Source organism: Doryrhamphus excisus, unplaced genomic scaffold (assembly GCF_037039965.1).
Source record: "Doryrhamphus excisus strain RoL-2023G ecotype Guam unplaced genomic scaffold, RoL_Dexc_Guam_v1.1 HiC_scaffold_24, whole genome shotgun sequence".
Classification (NCBI taxonomy): Eukaryota; Metazoa; Chordata; class Actinopteri; order Syngnathiformes; family Syngnathidae; genus Doryrhamphus; species Doryrhamphus excisus.
Window position 1 is genome coordinate 1,390,772 of NW_027621862.1, and position 19,114 is coordinate 1,409,885.

General features: G+C 42.0%; 1 long non-coding RNA gene across 1 annotated transcript in view; it reads right to left on the minus strand.

Moving 5' to 3' along the window:
• Positions 1–19,114, minus strand: part of LOC131109877 (uncharacterized) — a 127,036-nt gene that overhangs the window by 33,643 nt on the left and 74,279 nt on the right. Inside the window, exon 3 of the long non-coding RNA XR_013625764.1 lies at positions 4,066–4,117. This is a non-coding gene — a long non-coding RNA (uncharacterized LOC131109877). The remainder of the gene's footprint in view (positions 1–4,065; positions 4,118–19,114) is intronic.

Here is a 19,114-nt window from a genome sequence, read left to right on the forward strand (position 1 = left end):
TTTTCCCTTAATGTTGTCATACAATGTAATATAATTTAATAGAAATATAAACAGAATGTGTGGCAAAAACATGCATTAAAAAATCAGTTATCTGTAGGAGGTAAGGTGTTTATTGGGACATTTTAAAGATTTTTTTCTAAATAATATTGTATATTTATTCATTAATGTTATATGTAATAAAATTTAATAGAAAGATAAACGGCATGTGTGGCAAAAAAAACATTCAAGTATCAGTTATCGCTTAGAGGTCAGGTGTTTATTGGAAAATTTTAATGATTTTTTTATTTAAATGATTTAAATATTTTAATGATATATACCATATATTATAATTTAATAGAAAGATAAACAGCATGTGTGGTAAAAACATGCATCAAAGAATCAGGTACTGCATCTGTTGGGGGTACGGTGTTTATTTGCGAATCTGTTTCTTAATAATATTGTTAATTCTTTCATTGATGTTACATGTACAGTATATTAGAATCGGAACCACAAAATCAGCTGAATAGGTGCAAATTCTAGAACCAATATAAAGCTTTTTGTGCTGGTTATTGTGTGTAGCTGCTCTATAGGAGTCCACAACTAAATACACCTCCTGTAACACATGGTGGTATTTGTTCTACAAAATGTACTAACACCCATGTTGTGTCCACTTTGTGTGTTTTTCATGGAGATGTTTATTGGAGATACGGCACTTATTCATTACAGTGAAGGCTATTATTTGAGGAAGCACAATCATTAACTGCCTTGCCGCTGACAAGTTCCTTTTCACCTGTCTGATTAGGTGTTTTTCTTTTTGCTGCACGGTGTTGTTAGGCGGCCTAAAACGGAGCGGGGGCGGGGGGGGGGGGGTTAGCTTATTAATTGTTGTTTTCGTGTCACCACCGCTGTGTGCACCCGGTGATTTAATCAGCTAAATTCTCCGCCGTGGGAGCAAACGGGTTTAAAGTTGAAATGATCATAAATCGGTGTCGAACGTGATGATTTACACGTATGTCGGCGGAATAACGCTGATTATGCAAATGAGATGGAGTTATTATGTCATCGCGTTTTATTAATTCTATCTTCACGTACTCTTTGTAGCCTCTGATGCTCAGCTTTGAGTAGATGACATCATAGTGGTCCTATTATCTCATAGACATTGATAAGGACAAAGCATGTATGTGTGTGTGTTGTGTCCTAACGGTAATAATAACCTGGGGGCAACAGCCAGCATCTACCCCCCCCCCCCCGCCCTCACAGGTACAATCTTGTTTCGCTGCATCCCCTGAAGACTTGCACCCTTTTTTTTCCTCCCCCTGAGATCTGAGGAGGCTTCTTATCCTCTATAGCTAGCTGGTTCTGTCCTCTAATCACTAAGCATCTCTGCTGCCCAACCTTATCAGGAGGGGCAGTGCCCCGTGTACGTGCTGCAATTAACCCCAGGCTTTGATAGCAAAACGCTCATTGCGGGCAAGTCAGTCCCAATGGGGACCAAAGCTGCAAAGTCTAACAAGTCATCTATTAATGACCGAGGCCTGGTAATGAATGAATGTAAGAGGTTTGATGCTAGAATTCAGAAAAAAAATTACTTTTTGTTGAAAAAAATGCACTGCAAAAATGTGTTTTGGGTCACTTTCAGTAAGGTATCTTCATCATGGGGATAGGCAAAAAAAATGCTAACATTTCTGTCAAACATGCAGTGGCTCAAACTGCCTCCCAACTGGCTCGTGGTGGCCCGTAACGATGGCAAAAATTTAGTTTGGTGGCCAGAAAATTTCTAAATTTCTAGTCACAAAAAAGCTGCCCAATGGAATCCACTGGAATGTAATGGCACGAGCCAAGTTGAGCCAATGATGCTAGGAGTCCACTGGGCTGGTGCCAGTTGGTGCCAGTTCGCGCCAATGCAATTTGCTGTGGTGCCTAGTGTCGCCAATAAGGTGCTTAGTGGCGTGCGGTGGCTCAAACTGCCTCCCAACTGGCTTGTTGTGGCCCGTAATGGGGGCAAAAATTGAGTTTGGTGGCAAGAAAATTTCAAAATTTCAAATCTTCGTTTAGTCTAGAGTCTAGTCACAAAAAAGCCGCCTATTGGAATCCACTGGAATGTAATGGCGCAAGCCAAGTTGAGCCAATGATGCTAGGAGTCCACTGGGCCGGTGCCAGTTGGTGCCAGTTGGCGCCAATGCAATTTGCTGTGGTGCCTAGTGTCGCCAATAAGGTGCTTAGTGGCGTGCGGTGGCTCAAACTGCCTCCCAACTGGCTCGTGGTGGCCCTTAACAATGCCAAAAATTGAGTTCGGTGGCAAGAAAATTTCAAAATTTAAAATCTTCGTCTAGTCACAGAAAAGCCGCCTATTGGAATCCACTGGAATGTAATGGCACGAGCCAAGTTGAGCCAATGATGCTAGGAGTCCACTGGGCCGGCGCCAGTTGGTGCCAGTTGGCGCCAATGCAATTTGCTGCGGTGCCTAGTGTCGCCAATAAGGTGCTTAGTGGCGTGCGGTGGCTCAAACTGCCTCCCAACTGGCTCATGGTGGCCCGTAACGGGGGCAGAAATTGAGTTTGGTGGCAGGAAAATTAAAAATTTTAAAATTCTAGTTCTAGAGTCTAGTTGCAAAAAAGCCGTCTATTGGAATCCACTGGAATGTAATGGCGCGAGCCAAGTTGCGCCAATGATGCTGGGAGTCCACTGGGCCGGCACCAGATGGTGCCAATGTAATTTGCTGTGGTGCCTAGTGTCGCCAATAAGGTGCCTAGTGGCGTGCAGTGGCTCAAACTGCCTCCCAACTGGCTTGTAGTGGCAAAAATTGAGTTTGGTGGCAAGAAAATTTCAAATTTTAAAATTCTATTTCTAGTTCTAGTCACAAAAAAGCCATCTATTGGAATCCACTGGAATGTAATGGCACGAGCCAAGTTGCAACAATGATGCTAGGAGTCCACTGGGCCGACACCAGTTGGTGCCAGTTGGTGCCAAAAATTATGTGATCGGCACATAGCGGCTCGCTAATAACGGCAACATGGCAACATGCCGAGCGAACATTAATTCGGCGCCACAGCTAGCCGCTACGCGCCAATCGCATAATCTTTGGCCCGAACTGGCACCAACTGGCACCAACTGGCGCCGGCCCAGTGGACTCCTAGCATAAAACATCGACATTTGTAGTATTTTTTTTTCCCTGATTGATTTTGTCCTGTACACATTGCAGAAAAATGACGTTGCCATACGTGTCAATCCCGTGTTCAAGGTGAACGGCTTGCAAATGGACGTTCTTGTCAGGCGACCGCCCCGAATGCCACGAGACGGCTACAGTGATGCAAAGACGGGCGGACAGAGATGGATGGATCGATAGATGAGCGCATATGTAGACGTGCCGATTGATAAACTCCTGCTGACAAGGGGCCAACACTTGGAGCTCATCGTCGGAGCTGTCAATCACGCCGGCCATTAGTTTGCATGCATTTCAGGTCGCATGTCCTCAACCTGTGACCGTGGGGTACGAATGCCAGCACCACGAGGCACATAACATGCCAAAACACTTTTTCATCACTTGTCACTTCAGATGGCGCCGCGCATCAGTCCGGACTTCTTCACTACTGTATGTGACAAGGAGGGAGGAGGCCGTGATTCCTGACTGCCATCATGTATGCGGGCGAGTCAAAGGCGTTAGAGGTCATGTTGGGAACATCTGAAAGGGCGGTTGGGCAGTCCATACTTAGGACTTGGGGTTGGTTTGCACCCACAAAATGACAGAAAACAATGGTTCACATGGACCAACGTGTAGTATCCGTGTAATTCAACGAATAATATTGGACATTAGCGTACTTTAAAAGTACGTATTTCCAGTGATGAGTCACAAATATGGCTGCCATTGTTGTTTTCGGTTTTGGTTAAGACCCATTCACGGTCCGTAAAAGGAGATTCTGCCAACTGTCGCCGACGTTTATCACCATTTCAACTATTTTAGGTCGGGAGGTGCGCCGAATAAATACTTCCTCTCACGATAACAGCATTTGATTAATATGATACGTATATCCGCCGCGGTGTCATCAACGTTTATCACCTGTACCAGGGGTCTCAAACTCAATTTACCTGGGGGCCACTGGAGCTCGGGTCTGGTTGAGACTGGGCCGCATCAGGTTTTCTAAAAAAAAAACAAAAAAAAAAGTGTTTATTAAAAACAAAAAAATTAAAAAAAACTTTGCTTTGGTTCCAATTTTCTACAATAAAAGCTCTGATAAAACATTCCACTGTTCTCAAATATCTTACTTTTTATTTTTCTTCACAAAATAAGATGAAAAATAAAAACAAATCAAAAATAAAGAAAATCAATCAATCAGTAATAAATAAACAAATATAATAATAATAATAATAAAAACTTAAGAAACCACATATAGTTGGTGGGTAAACAAATGATTTTTTTCAGATTAAAATGAACAAAGCATTATTAGAGCCCTGTAGACATGACAAAACACGACTATAGTCACATTTATACTCTTTTTATTTACAACATATTGCGCAACTGCGGGGTCTTCAGACACATGCTAACTCGCAAACTCGAGAGCTAGCCACCTAAACGGTAGCCTTCGAGTTATTTCCTTTAAACTTAAATAGCCAAAAAACTTACCACTTCCACACGGATAGGGAGGATAACTATTAACAGTTATTTAACCTTTAACATGAACATGAATCAAACGTAATAATTTTTTCTGGGTACATGATACCATACAACATCCATATCAAACTTGCGCGGTGCCGCAATATCAAGGCGGGGGCCTCAAACTAGTGTCCTGCGGCCCACATTTGGCCCGCGGGCCGCATGTTTGAGACCCCTGATCTATGCTCTCAGATGTCCAGGATATCGGGACTAATGTAAGGTAATAAGTAAGGTAATTTTCCAGAAGCCTTTCGGTGGACGAATAAGAGGATGCTAATATCGAGAGTTGACGGTATATCGCCGCTTCTGTCCACACCCGTACAGAGCATGCAGACAATCAGGTTTGGTTGAGGTTTACGTTGTCATGTCAACAAAAAAAAAAAAAAATCCGATTATGCAGACAGATTGAGCAACCGCCACTGTGATAAATTCCTATATAACAACGGTACGCTTGACAGGCTTATCGATGTGAAGCCGCCCGCTGAAATCGGGTCCGAGAGCGAAACCTTGGATGAATAATAGACTGCTTCCCAGAAAGAAGCGCTCTTGGTGGTAGAAGGTTAATATTCTCACATGTCATTAGGTCGGCCAGCTCAACTGACGGCTCATTGAATCAGGCAGCAAATGATTTCCTCATGCCGCAGAGGACACCGCACTTCAAAGGGAGTTGTGGGGGTATAAGACGGGTTGGTGGGGGGGGGCGGAGTACGGGAGAGAGGGAGGTGGGGGGTGGGGGATTGGTGGCTGAGGTCAGGACAGCACTCCACTTTGATTAATGACCGGAGCTCAGCAGAGGTTGCCGGTAGGTAAGAATGTGACGGTGAATTGGATGTGAAAGGGGGACCCGACTTTAAGCTGCGGAAAAGAACTTTGCAAGACACCGTCACCGTCGGGCTGACTTGATGGCTTGTGACTGGAAATTCATCTGACCCCTCTGGCTCATGTAATCATAAGATTTAACTTGTTGGCCTGACAGGTTGAAGCCACGCTCGCGTGCTTATCTTTCAAATAGAAACAGCAGCTGTGAATGGAACCTAGTTAGCGACAAACAGGTTGAACCAGGGGTTGCTTTTTCGTCTTTGTGGGGATTAAAGACACCGCCACCTGGGTTGTTACCCTCCCGGGTCCCATTATCACCCTCCTTATTAGTTTTTGACTCAGCACAAGTTTTAAAAAAAAAAAAAACGTGACCACCTCAATCTTTGATCTCTCACGCGCTGACACAAATCCCTTAAAGCCTCCCTGACTGTTTCTCAGCTAAGGTAATTAGCACTAATTAAAAGGTTTCCAGCTGCCTTGTGTGCATTTTTTTTTTCTGCGTGCCGAACGACAAAGACATTGTCCTCGCAGGTGCATTTGTGTTTACCGCCGGCTCGTTGTTCACAGTCGCTGATCAAGGGGATTAGGACTTTTGTTTGAGGGCGATAAAGAAGCCAAACTGAAAGATTCTCGTCAAAGTGTTTTTCAACCTTTTTTTAAGCCACGACACGTTTTTTTTACATTGGAAAAAAAAATGTTACAAAATGTCACCACGATCTCACACGTGCATCAATAAGTCGATCAGAGGAACAAGGTAGGTGTTGCCAAACGCACCAATATTACATTGCTATGCCGGTCTTTACCACTTTTTCTCTTTCCGAATGACCTTTTGGGAAACAATGGTATCCATAAAAACGAATATTCCAATCTCTTGTCTACATTCGTCATGAAAATCAAACAATAGTCAATAGGGCATGCCCAGTAAAACGTAAACATCAACATCACGTGATACCGGCTTCCCCGAGTGTTTCACAGAAAGCTGCTTGCCAACCGCCAATAAACAACTGACGAAGAAAAACACCACGAAGAAGAAGAACGCACCCTGACAACTTTCCGTTTGAGCCGGTACAAGATACCTCAAACGGATTGGTTAAAGCAAAAAAAACAAACAAAAAAAAAAACGCATTTGTTAAAAACAGAAAAATATACAAACTTTTTCAGTGCTTTGGTTCTGATTTTCTACAATAAAAGCTCTGATAAAACATTCCACTGTTCTCAAATATCTTCATTTTTATTTTTCTGCACAAAATAAGATGAAAAATAAATAAATCAAGAATAAAGAAAATCAATCAATCAGTAATAAATATAATAATAATAATAAAAAACGGCAAATAATAAAAACTTAAGAAACCACATATAGTTGGTGGGTAGACAAATTATTTTTTTCAGATTAAAATGAACAAAGCATTATTAGAGCCCTGTAGACATGACAAAACACGACTATAGTCACATTTATACTCTTTTTATTTACAACATATTGCGCAACTGCAGCGTCTTGAGACACATGCTAACTCGCAAACTAGAGCGCTAGCGACCTAAACGGTAGCCTTCAAGTTATTTCCTTTCAACTTAAATAGCCACAAACTTACCACTTCCACACGGATAGGGAGGATAACTATTAACAGTTATTTAACCTTTAACATGAACATGAATCAAACGTAATAATTTTTTCTGTGTACATGATACCATACAGCATCCATATCAAACTTGTGCGGGCCGCGCTAACATTAAACTTTCATATCAATTCGGGGGTCTCAAAGTAGTGTCCTGCGGGCCACATTTGGCCCGTGGGCCGCGTGTTAGAGACCCCTGGGTTAAAGGAATATTCCATCCCTGTTCAGTTCTTTCCGTTTGAGCAAATAAACCAAATGTATACTATTGACATAATGGCTATTGACATAATATTTGCAAATGATGATTAATAAATGTTAAATATAAAAAGTGTGCCGCGGCACAGTGGTTGAAAATCACTGCTCGAGCTGACCGCAGCACTCTGCAGAATTACTTTGATCGATTCATATCTCTATTTTGCTGCGAGGAATGTCTGCTAGCTGATCTCTGACAGGTTAAAGTGCCCTTAAACTCATCATTAACCATCTGTGAACCCGCCCTCTTCCGTTTTGGTATGAGGTGGTCTTTACTGTGCAATGAGCCGAGGGGGGGTTCTGAAAAGATTGTCACTTCAAAGCCAGTGTTGTTCGCTTGACATGTCAAGCTGGGATTAAGCGTTTTTCTCCCCCCTCCTGTAATCAAGTCTTTGTTTTTATGCACCTCCGACTATCCGGGATGCGGCGGTGCGGATGCAGGAAAACCTCCATTATGACTATGTGTGGGGTTTAACGGTTCCTTTTAAGTTCTCAGGGGGTCTTAGGTTGCCCACAACCATACCGTCTTCTACAGGACGGGACATGTTTTTAAGAACCGAATGCAAAAACGCTGCTTAAAAGACTTTATCAATCACGCCATGTGCACCGACGGCAACCCGACATCAAACCGCCGAGAGCAAACTGACCGTTTGACCCGTGACAACACTGTACTAATTAATTGCCAAACAACATCAACAACCGGTGAGATGACGTGTAGTCATTCTGACGAAAAACCATACAATCGGTTATGCAAAGTGCAGTGAACGCATCACGCTTACTTCAAAAACAAACAAACTACCAAAGCAAATTAGTACTTGAGTAACCTGCCGACGTCACAAAAGATCCATTCCGACTCGTTCCCGGTGCCGCAGGGGACAAAAATTGCAGGACATTACTCACCATAATGCATATGTTACCATCAGAGAGAACTTACTTAAAATTCAATCCACTTTGGCATCATTATCATTTATCAAGATAACGAATGACTCCTTCAGAGTATGGTAATTATAATTTGATAAATCATCAGCAGAAAATTAACTGGACGTCAAAACATTCATTGGGAAGGGTGATGAATGGAGGATGATTGCGGTGATGAATTGTGTTAATCTGGCCAGTATGTATCCAGCGAAACGGCTAAACAGCCCAAGATGGATGGGGGGGGGGGGGGGTGGGGCGCAAGCTGCAAGGTCAGACGGCAACGCCGCAGACGGGGAAGGAATAAAGAAGAAGCCGTGTGAATAATACGCATGCTTACCCTTCTTTGTGCTCACTCGGGAAACAATCAATTGCAGGAAGTGCGGAAACAACCAGTCCACTCAGATCCGTTGGCTAATTTAACACGCTGATACTCAGATAAGAAAATAAGTACTTTCTATATATTCGGGTTTACCAAATGACACAATTTTGGATTTCATGAGTGAAAAATATTATTTTATTAGGAATGGAATATTTTCCTTCTGCTACCAACAAGCCTTCAAGGATGGACAAAGTATTCCACTCCTAACAATGTGACCAAAAAAGCCAAATAACACGATTTTGGATTTCATGAGTGAAAAATATTATTTTGATAGGAATGGAATATTTTCCCTCTGCTATCAACAAGCCTTCGAGGAGGGACAAAGTATTCCACTCCTAACAATGTGACCAAAAACGTCAAATGACACAATTTTGGATTTCATGAGTGAAAAATATTATTTTGTTAGGAATGGAATATTTTCCCTCTGCTATCAACAAGCCTTCAAGGAGGGACAAAGTATTCCACTCCTAACAATGTGACCAAAAACGTCAAATGACACGATTTTGGATTTCATGAGTGAAAAATATTATTTTGTTAGGAATGGAATATTTTCCCTCTGCTATCAACAAGCCTTCAAGGAGGGACAAAGTATTCCACTCCTAACAATGTGACCAAAAACGTCAAATGACACAATTTTGGATTTCATGAGTGAAAAATATTATTTTGTTAGGAATGGAATATTTTCCCTCTGCTACCAACAAGCCTTCAACATGTCTTGTTCAAAGTAGGGACAAAGTATTCCACTCCTAAAAATGTGACCAAAAACGTCAAATGACACAATTTTGGATTTCATGAATGAAAAATATTATTTTGTTAGGAATGGAATATTTTCCCTCTGCTATCAACAAGCCTTCAACATGTCTTGTTCAAAGAAGGGACAAAGTATTCCACTCCTGACAATGTGCCCAAAAACGTCAAATGACACAATTTTGGATTTCATGAGTGAAAAATATTACTCTGTTAGGAATGGAATATTTTCACTCTGCTATCAACAAGCCTTCAACATGTCTTGTTCAAAGAGGGACAAAGTATTCAAAGTAATGCAACATTACGGACATCTAGTGACGAGTGTAGAATCCTACAGTCACAATTTGAATGCGTCTTAATGCCTTGTATTTCATTCCTTCATTTTCTACTGCTTTTCCTCACGAGGGTCGCAGGGGTGCTGGAGCCTATCCCAGCTGTCTTCGGGCGAGAGGCGGGGTACACCCTGGTGACTGGTGGCGAGCCAATCACAGGGCGCATATAGACAAACAACCATTCACACTCACATTCATACCTATGGATAATTTGGAGTCGCTAATTAGCATGCACGTGGAGGACATGCAAACTCCACACAGAGATGGCCGAGGGTGGAATTGAACCCTGGTCTCCTAGCTGTGACGTCTGCATTCTAACCACTCGACCACCGTGTTGCTACTCTCATAATTATTATTATTATTTTTACGCTCTTGTGAGCTAATTCAAACCTGCAATAAAAACCTGTTGTTCCGGCAATCAAGTCTGGTGCTTGTGTGTCTCACCAAACATCAATGCAACAAGTGTAAAATTCTACAGTCACAATATGAATGCGTCTTAATGCCTTGTACTGTATATATTGTATTTGACCCATTAAAATACATTGAATCCTGTGTATAATTATTCATAAACAGTCCCAAATTGATATGATAGTCATATCCATGATGACTATCTGTATGTAAAGTGTATGTCTACAGATGGGGAGGGACAAATGTCGTTTGATTGGTCGACAAAAGCACTGCTACTACTCCCGATTGGCGATTGCTGACGTGAGAGATGTGTCTGCTAAGTGCAGGAGGTCAGACATGAGTCCAGATATTTATCACATATGCTGAAAGCAGATGGAGGTGACACATTCATCACAGTAACACTTGCCCCCCCCCACCATCACCACCACTTGCCAACCATTTTTTAAGGATGACTACTACTACTGTATTGGACTACGAGTAGAGAGCACGTCATTTTTTGGGGGGGGACAGGAGTGAGGAACTTGCTTTGATCAATACTTGACGTCTCAGCAGGGTTTTTGCGACACTTGCTCCCCTCATTTGTCAGTCCCCCTTCATAGACACCCCCGCCGCCCCTCACCGTCAGTGACAATGAAAAGATTTCACAATAGCGGTGGGGCAGAAACTCATTCCGCCACTCATCCATCACTTTCAGCCGGGGCTGACGGCCGTTCCACTGACCTAATCGCTAATGCCGGGCTGCATGCTGGAGACTACTAAAATCATGCCCTCATTAGGTCTGGTTAGAAGAAGAGTGGGACCACGACAGGGCCTTGAGGACTTCTTATTCGGAGAACATGGACAACATTATTGCCGTATTGCAGAGGTGCCATAAAGGAAAAATGAACTGAAAGTGGACACCCAGACCCTTGATGGTTGGTCAAACTCCAAGCTACTGACGGTTTGGTTCTGCCAACCTCGACTTTGGGCAGCCCTCCTTGGTTGACACCATCGAAGGATCTGCAAGTCCTCCTTGACCCAGGATGAGCTAATTTTGATGAAGTTTCTGTCACTTTTCCCAGCTCATCCATCTACTAGTCGTCTAGGAGACAACATTTCCTGCCAAATCTCAGAAATCCCCCAAAGTTTTTTTGGGGGGTTATATTTGAGGACCATGTAAAACATATCACAGAGCAACCACAAAAGAAGAAAAATGTCAAAATTGGCGTCAAACATCCTGACAACGAAGAACATCTAACCAGACCAATGGTCCCCCAATATGCCAATGGTGGAAAATGTCCATTTTTAAGCTAATTGCCCAAAATTAGCCAATTACGTCAATGAAGGCAAATGTCAAAATTTTAGTCAAAATTCAAGCCAAATTTCCCAATGCAGCAAAACGACGCACTAGCGAGTCCAACTCAAAACATGGCAATGAACCGACAACCAAGGGAACGCGCACCTGAACTAAATTGACAACAGAAAATAAGAAACGGAAGCAACACAGGAAGTGAATACAAAATAAGGGCATGAACGATTAACAGAGGAAAACTAAGCTGTCATAAAGGGGAAAAAAATACACAAAAATCCAAACTTTTAACCATTGTGTCTTTAACTCTTGCACGATAAAAACCAAGAAATGAGCCCTGACTCCAACTTGTGTGGAGACATCCGGTTCCTGCTGTGCTCAAAAATGGTCTATATTGGCTCTGATGGACCTTGTACGAAGGCGCTTGCTATCGCAAGCATCCAATGACAGGATGCTCATATCACCTCCTACTTCGTTAAATTAAATTAAATTAAATTAAATTAAATTAAATTAAATTAAATTAAATTAAATTAAATTAAATTAAATTAAATTAAATTAAATTAAATTAAATTAAATTAAATTAAATTATTTACTATCGCACACAATATAAAAAAAAAGGATGCGTTGCGGACATACCACTCCTGAGCCTACAGGACAAAAAATAAAATAAAAAAAAAAAACCTTTAAACTATATTAGGAAAGCAGGAAGTGAACAAATGTAACAGTTACTGATTGTAAAAGTACCAGATGGAGGGGTAGGATTTAATAAGCTTTGCTTCTCCCTACTCCTTTTGGACATGTGGAACTGGGAACTGATTATGGGATGCACTCATTCATTCATTCATTACAACATGGTGATGCTTTTATTAAACCCTTGCTGTCGCAAGTCCTGCTGATTGACCACTGGGTTCCATGACACGGCGAAGACGAGCGAAAAGAATATTTGATTCGTATGTAAAGCTGTAATTGACTTGAATGATCCGGGCTACATGAGTGCAGGCTAAGCAACAAATATCCCTACAAGGCGGTGCGGTCGTTAATGCCTGGATCCTATTATTCTGCTAAGTATCAGCAATTATCTTGCTGTCAAAGCTCCAGGTGACAAATTCTCCCCATACCTCGGCGTGCGGTATCATCAAGCGAACATGAGCTTCATGTGACGGCAGCTAAATCACCCTCTCTGCTCACAGCTCTGACAGACAAATGGGCTGCCTTGGAAAAGCCGGGCCCATCATTCTCAGCTGCGAAAGAAGGGAGTGAAAAAAGCTCTCGCTCCCAGCTGACCTTTTTTTTTTTATTATTCTCTAAAAGAGATTAAATAGCGCAGATTCTGTATGTACTGTATGGTGTGCTTCCAAAATATGAGAATTGTGAGAATGAGAATTTCGGTGTGCTTGTTTCATCCTGTCATCGTTTTTACCTTTTAAAAATGATGCCGCGAAAAAAAACAGGAAGTGAACTTCATCCTTTCAGCGAATGAAGCGCATGGCCACTTTCATCATCCCTCTTCAGGTACATGCAGTATGATGAACTTAACGGTATTTTTTAAAAATGCACACCCGCGTGTGAATGGATGCGAGCGATCTATAAACGAAGCAAAGAGGCCAAAACACGTCACAACAAATGAGTCGTTCGCCGACTCTTAATTGTTTCGCACCGGCCGGCGATTAATATCTGGTGTTGTTATTAGCGGCATGCTAGTTTGGAGCCCAGATGAGAGAAAGCACACGTCCAAAGAAGTCGGCATACCTTCAGCCGCATGCGACTTTTCACATGGAGACCACGCAGCATTTGGACTCCATCACGGCGGTGTGACACACCGCTGGTAAAGGATCGTCTTTTTGAAGTCTTGGCCTCTTGAACCTTGACTCAACAGCACGCATGTCCAAGTAGTTTTTAATACAGCAATGTTGTTATTAATTCATTCCACAAAATATACTCAAAATGTACAATTTTCATGATGAAAAGGATAATTCATAACACCGCCTACGGAGAACACACTAACTCCTTATTTCTAAAATCATAAATACTTCAACTTCAGAAATCACTCCACATTATTTATTGCTCTCTGGTTCTACCATATCTTACTCATTGTGTAAGTACGTATAAAAGCAATCTTCACTTGCTAAATGTACTGCAAAAAAGGTCAGTAAGGATAATTCATAATGCCGCCTACAGAGAACATACTAACTCCTTATTTCTAAAATCACAAATACTTCAACTTGCTGATATAGTTCATCTTCAAACAGCTAAAATAATGCATAAGGCTAAAAATAAGCAATTAGCTAAAAATGTCATCCAATACTTCTCTACAAGAGAGGAGAAATATGATCTCAGGGAAGAACTACATTTGAAACACTTTTTAAATTAAATTAAATTAAATTAAATTAAATTAAATTAAATTAAATTAAATTAAATTAAATTAAATTAAATTAAATTAAATTAAATTAAATTAAATTATTTATTTTATTATTTACTATCGCACACAATATAAAAAAAAGGATTGCGGACATACCACTCCTGAGCCTACAGGACAAAAAATCACAAAATTTAAAAAAAAAAAAAAAAAACAACAAAAAAAACCTTAAACTATATTAGGAAAGCAGGAAGTGAACAAATGTGTTCTCCGCCTACAGAGAACACACTAACTCATATTGACAATATATTGACACCTCCTATGGTACCCATTATGTCATTGGATGCTCATATCACCTCCATGTTAAATTAAATTAAATTAAATTAAATTAAATTAAATTAAATTAAATTAAATTAAATTAAATTAAATTATTTACTATCGCACACAATATTAAAAAAAGGATGCGTTGCGGACATACCACTCCAAAAAATTAAAATAAAAAAATAAAAACCTTCAACTATATTAGGAAAGCAGGAAGTGAACAAATGTAACAGTTACTGATTGTAAAAGTACCAGATGGAGGGGTAGGATTTAATAAGCTTTGCTTCTTCCTACTCCTTTTGGACATTTTCCCAATGGGAGATATTCATTCATTCCAACATGGTGATGCTTTTATTAAACCCTGATTTACCTGTACAAACCACTGCATGGGTTGCTGGCACCGACATTGTTCAAGCATGAATAAAGACAATATCAGACCTGTTAAGATGTGTATTTATGCTTCATGTATTTTTCCATAACTCCTTTCCAGCTCTCCTCCAAACTTCATATAGCGGCTTTTTGTCCCTGGCCGGAACTGACGGAATTGTTTTAATGATCTCACCGAATGCGAGTCCAATTCCCTTCGAAAAAGCGGCAAATTTCCAAGCAGCCTGACTTTCCCGGACCTCTTAATTAGAGCCGACAAGGGCATGTTGCTCCCAACAAATAATTCATCAGAAATGGCCTAATAAAGAAAGTGGATTTACACGAGCAGCCGGTGTGAATGTCCGCCATCATTTTCTCCCGCCGCCGTAAAAGGCAGAGAAGTGCAACAACGGGCATCGGTGGGAAAAAAAAAAAGTGCTTTAAAGTTAAAGCTGATGGATGGCTTGTCAAAAAAATAATTGCGCCGCTCGGAAAGTGGGTCTGCGTGCTTAGAAGGGAAGGAGAGAGCGCGATCGGCCCAAGAGCATGATGGGAAGTGACAGTGGTCTGTCAAGATGCAGTGGCTTGCCCACAGTAGTGTGAAGGCCCGGCGAGAAGGTGGCAGAACACAGCGCGCTGTCAAAGCGGGAAAGTGCCTTTTAATACATTGAAAAGAAAAGGAATCCGCCTGTCAGAGCCGCTCAGTCGGCCGACGGGAATACGGTCGGGATAGGTGTCCAATAGGCGCCGCCACAATGGGTCTGCCTACAGGTACAAATCACATCGTCCCCGTGGAGATGGATGGTCAGACGCTGGCGGGTGCTACCAGCAATGCTGCTTCCTTTGCCTGTGACAATTCATTAATCACTCTGACAGGTCCGACCTTATTACACGGGATATTTGACACTTGAGCAATTGGATTGTCAACCGCGTTCTATTATAAATGCAATTCAAATTGAATTCCGGCCCCTCTTGTTGTAATTCCGAAAAGCCTGTTATCTTTGAGGAGTGACCTTGAGAGGCAATCACCGCGCTCCTGTGCCTTTTTGAATATATGCAATATTAGTAAACATACCCACACGGAGTATACACACAAGCTTCATGCGATGTAAAAGTCAGGCTTTAATCAGATGTGTGACATATAGAGTGACCTCGACGAGGATCAAGTGGCCGCTAAGACGGACAGCTAATAGATAGAGACGCCGTCGCGGATAGCCTCATTTAGAGAGGAAGTGATGTTTGCGCTGCCAATACGACAAAGGCGGCGGAGTCATTGATCCGTGCTCACGCATGACAGCTTCAAAATTCAGCAATAATCATGACAAACGAGGAACGGCACCGCAGCCAGAAAATGATCAATAATCGCCGTCGGAGACAAAATGCCAAGGTCGGAAACAAAGAGGTTGGCGAAGTTTGGAGGCGGTCATCGGGTGATATATCGAAGTTATAAGAAGATGCTATTAATTTTGTTTTTTAGCCCGTTGGATAGCGCGCAGACCTTACAGCTACGAGACAAGGGTTCGATTCCACGCTCGGGCATCTCTGTGCAGCCCTGATTTTTGGTTTGTTAATTTAAAAATAAGCGCCTCTACAAGTTCAGCGCCACAGTATGCTGCCGGGTTGTGACCGACTGCCTTTGGGCAGGGCACACCTGTCAACAGCATCCACTGATGCTCAGTGAAAACACTTCGGGCCAAATACCCAAGTCCCCAAATACCAGAAAACGCCCCAAAGACACCAGAAAAAGTCGCTAGATTTGTGACTAGTCTGTATTTTACGAAAATATGTCATCAATGCGGGCGGCACGGCGGTCTAGTGGTTAGCGCGCAGACCTCACAGCTAGGAGACCAGGGTTCAATTCCCACCCTCGGCCATCTTTGTGTTCTCCCCGTGCATGCGTGGGTTTTCTCCGGGTACTCCGGTTTCCTCCCACATTCCAAAATTGTCCATAGGTATGAATGTGAGTGTGAATGGTTGTTTGTCTATATGTGCCCTGTGATTGGCTGGCGACCAGTCCAGGGTGTACCCTCGCCCGAAGACAGCTGGGATAGGCTCCAGCTCCCTGCGACCCTCGTGAGGAAAAAGCGGTAGAAAATGAATGAATGAATGAATGTCATCAATGGGTCAGAATGTTGCCAGATCTAGCAACTAAATCGCCCCGTTCGCCAGCACTTTGTCACCGATATCGATATAGGCAGCTTCCCTTTTCCTTAAAGGGGACCCATTATGCTCATTTTTGGTGCTTTGTCACGAATTGTGGACTCCTACAGAGCAGCTACACACAAAAGCTTTCTAGATCTTCCAGATTCTGCACCTCTTTCTGCAGGGTTTTCATTGACTTCCTGCTTCCGACTCAAACGGTCTGTTTAATTGACTACACCCCCAGCTCCAGGCTCCAGCACCCCCGCGACACTCATGAAATGAATGAATGAATGAATAAAAATGGCTGCTGGAATGTAAATACATATACAACTACAGAGTATTATATAGCTATAGAGTATTATGCCGCATCAACCAGACAATACACTACCAATGTATGATGCAGAATATTAACCAACTACTATGCAAGCTTAAAAGACTCAGTAAGTACTATGAATGTGAGTGTGAATGGTTGTTTGTCTATATGTGCCCTGTGATTGGCTGAGCACTAGTCCAGGGTGTACCCCGCCTTTCACCCCAAGACAGCTGGGATAGGCTCCAGCACCCCCGCGACACTCATGAAATGAATGAATGAATGAATAAAAATGGCTGCTGGAATGTAAATACATATACTGCATATATAGCTACAGTACTACAGTAAGAGTATTATGCCGCATCAACCAGACAATACACTACCAATGTATGATGCAGAATATTAACCAACTACTATGCAAGCTTAAAAGACTCAGTAAATACTATGAATGTGAGTGTGAATGGTTGTTTGTCTATATGTGCCCTGTGATTGGCTGGCCACCACTCGGACGAAGACAACTGGGATAGGCTCCAGCACCCCCGTGACCCTTGTGAGGAAAAAGCGGTAGAAAATGAATGAATCCCGTTGGACCCTTCCATATTTGGAGTCAATAACTTTCAAATGAAACATCTGACCAAGCGTCAACACTCATAACTTCTCAGTCTTGACAAGCGCTCATTGGTTCTTGGACAACTTCTACGTAATTCCTCTTACTGTCACGCGGACACGGTCGAGAGTGGCTCAGGGTCCAGGTCGCCGTGATGAAGCGACATCGATACTAATACACCCGACTGATCCATCTTGTCCTGGTCCGTGTAATTAGAATGACAGTTGAGAAAATCTGGTCTGATGCTGAATCTGTCTTGTGCCGCCAGGAGCACCTAATTACTAGCTCGGTGCGAGAGTTAATGACGAGAGGTGGGAGCAACATCTGGGCTACTCCAGGGGAACGGACGTTTGAGACGCGGCCACCATAAACCCCTCCAACAACCCCCCCTCGGTGCAGCGTCCTGCTGACACACACAAATCAACTGGACGGTCAGGGATGTTTGTTGCTGTGATGGTGCTCATGCTTTGGATCTTCATTCCCAGCAGGAAGTCTTTAGATGCTTGTATCCGTTCATCTACTGGAGACTACAATACTAAAATAATGTGGATAATGTGAAAATAATATGGAAATATGTGGATGAAAATAATGTGAATGGTCCAAAAGTCAACAAAACATACTAAACCGTACACAAACAAAGTGGACATATTCTGCTTTTTCCACTTTTCTGACCAATAAATGTATTAAAATGTTTTATTATTGTGTCAAACGAGTGTTAAACGATGCCAAAGTTTCAGATAACAACGTTTGCGTATTTTCAAGTCAGCCCTGAAAGAAGTTTAGGATGGCTCTGAACGCTCCGTTTCACTGAGTTTTTGGTAACACTGTCTCTTTGTGACATCATAGAGTGCCGGGCTTCCTTAAGCCGGATATGCTGTCCGCGCTCCCCCGAGCTCTCTTTCTCTTTTTACAATGTTAGCAACGTTTCCCAGGAAGTGTTTCTTCGGTTGTAAATTTGTTTACAATTCCACGTTAACGATATTGTAGAAAATCTAACGCTAAAATGCTAACTTAGTTACCATTCAGAAATGACCGTCTTTTCTTGAGAAACTTTGGACTGTCCAGGCTCTACTACGGATACTTTGTGATCCAACAAATATGGCTGTATGTTAAAAGCGGACGTTTTAAACAGGTGATAGTTTTTTTTATATTGTGTATTTTGTACTGCTTAGCTGATTCTGTACTCTTGCTGCCGCTGAGGGACGAATAAAGGCATATCTTATCTTATCTTATCTTGAACAAACAGCCAGATACTGCTGCTTTATCCTGATTGGTCATTTTTCCCCTTCAATTTGGTATGAAATGAATATGCAGACATAAACCATAAACATCCTGAGTGGACAAAAAATTCAATTTAAATGGATTCAAAGGTAAGGATGCCAACATCTGAGTGGAATAAAAAATATGTAGGATGATAATTTATCTATTTATCGGTGCTCATGTCAAACTTTATACTAATATCAACATGCAAAATACAATTTTTTTTACTCTAAATGACTATAGAATGAATTATGAAGTAGTACCGGTATAGCTAATGTTGCGACCTCAAGCTCTCCAAGCTAGGTGCACTTTAGCTTCGGATCAATGCGACCCTTCCGATGCCGAGCACTCCAAAATGTCTTTTCT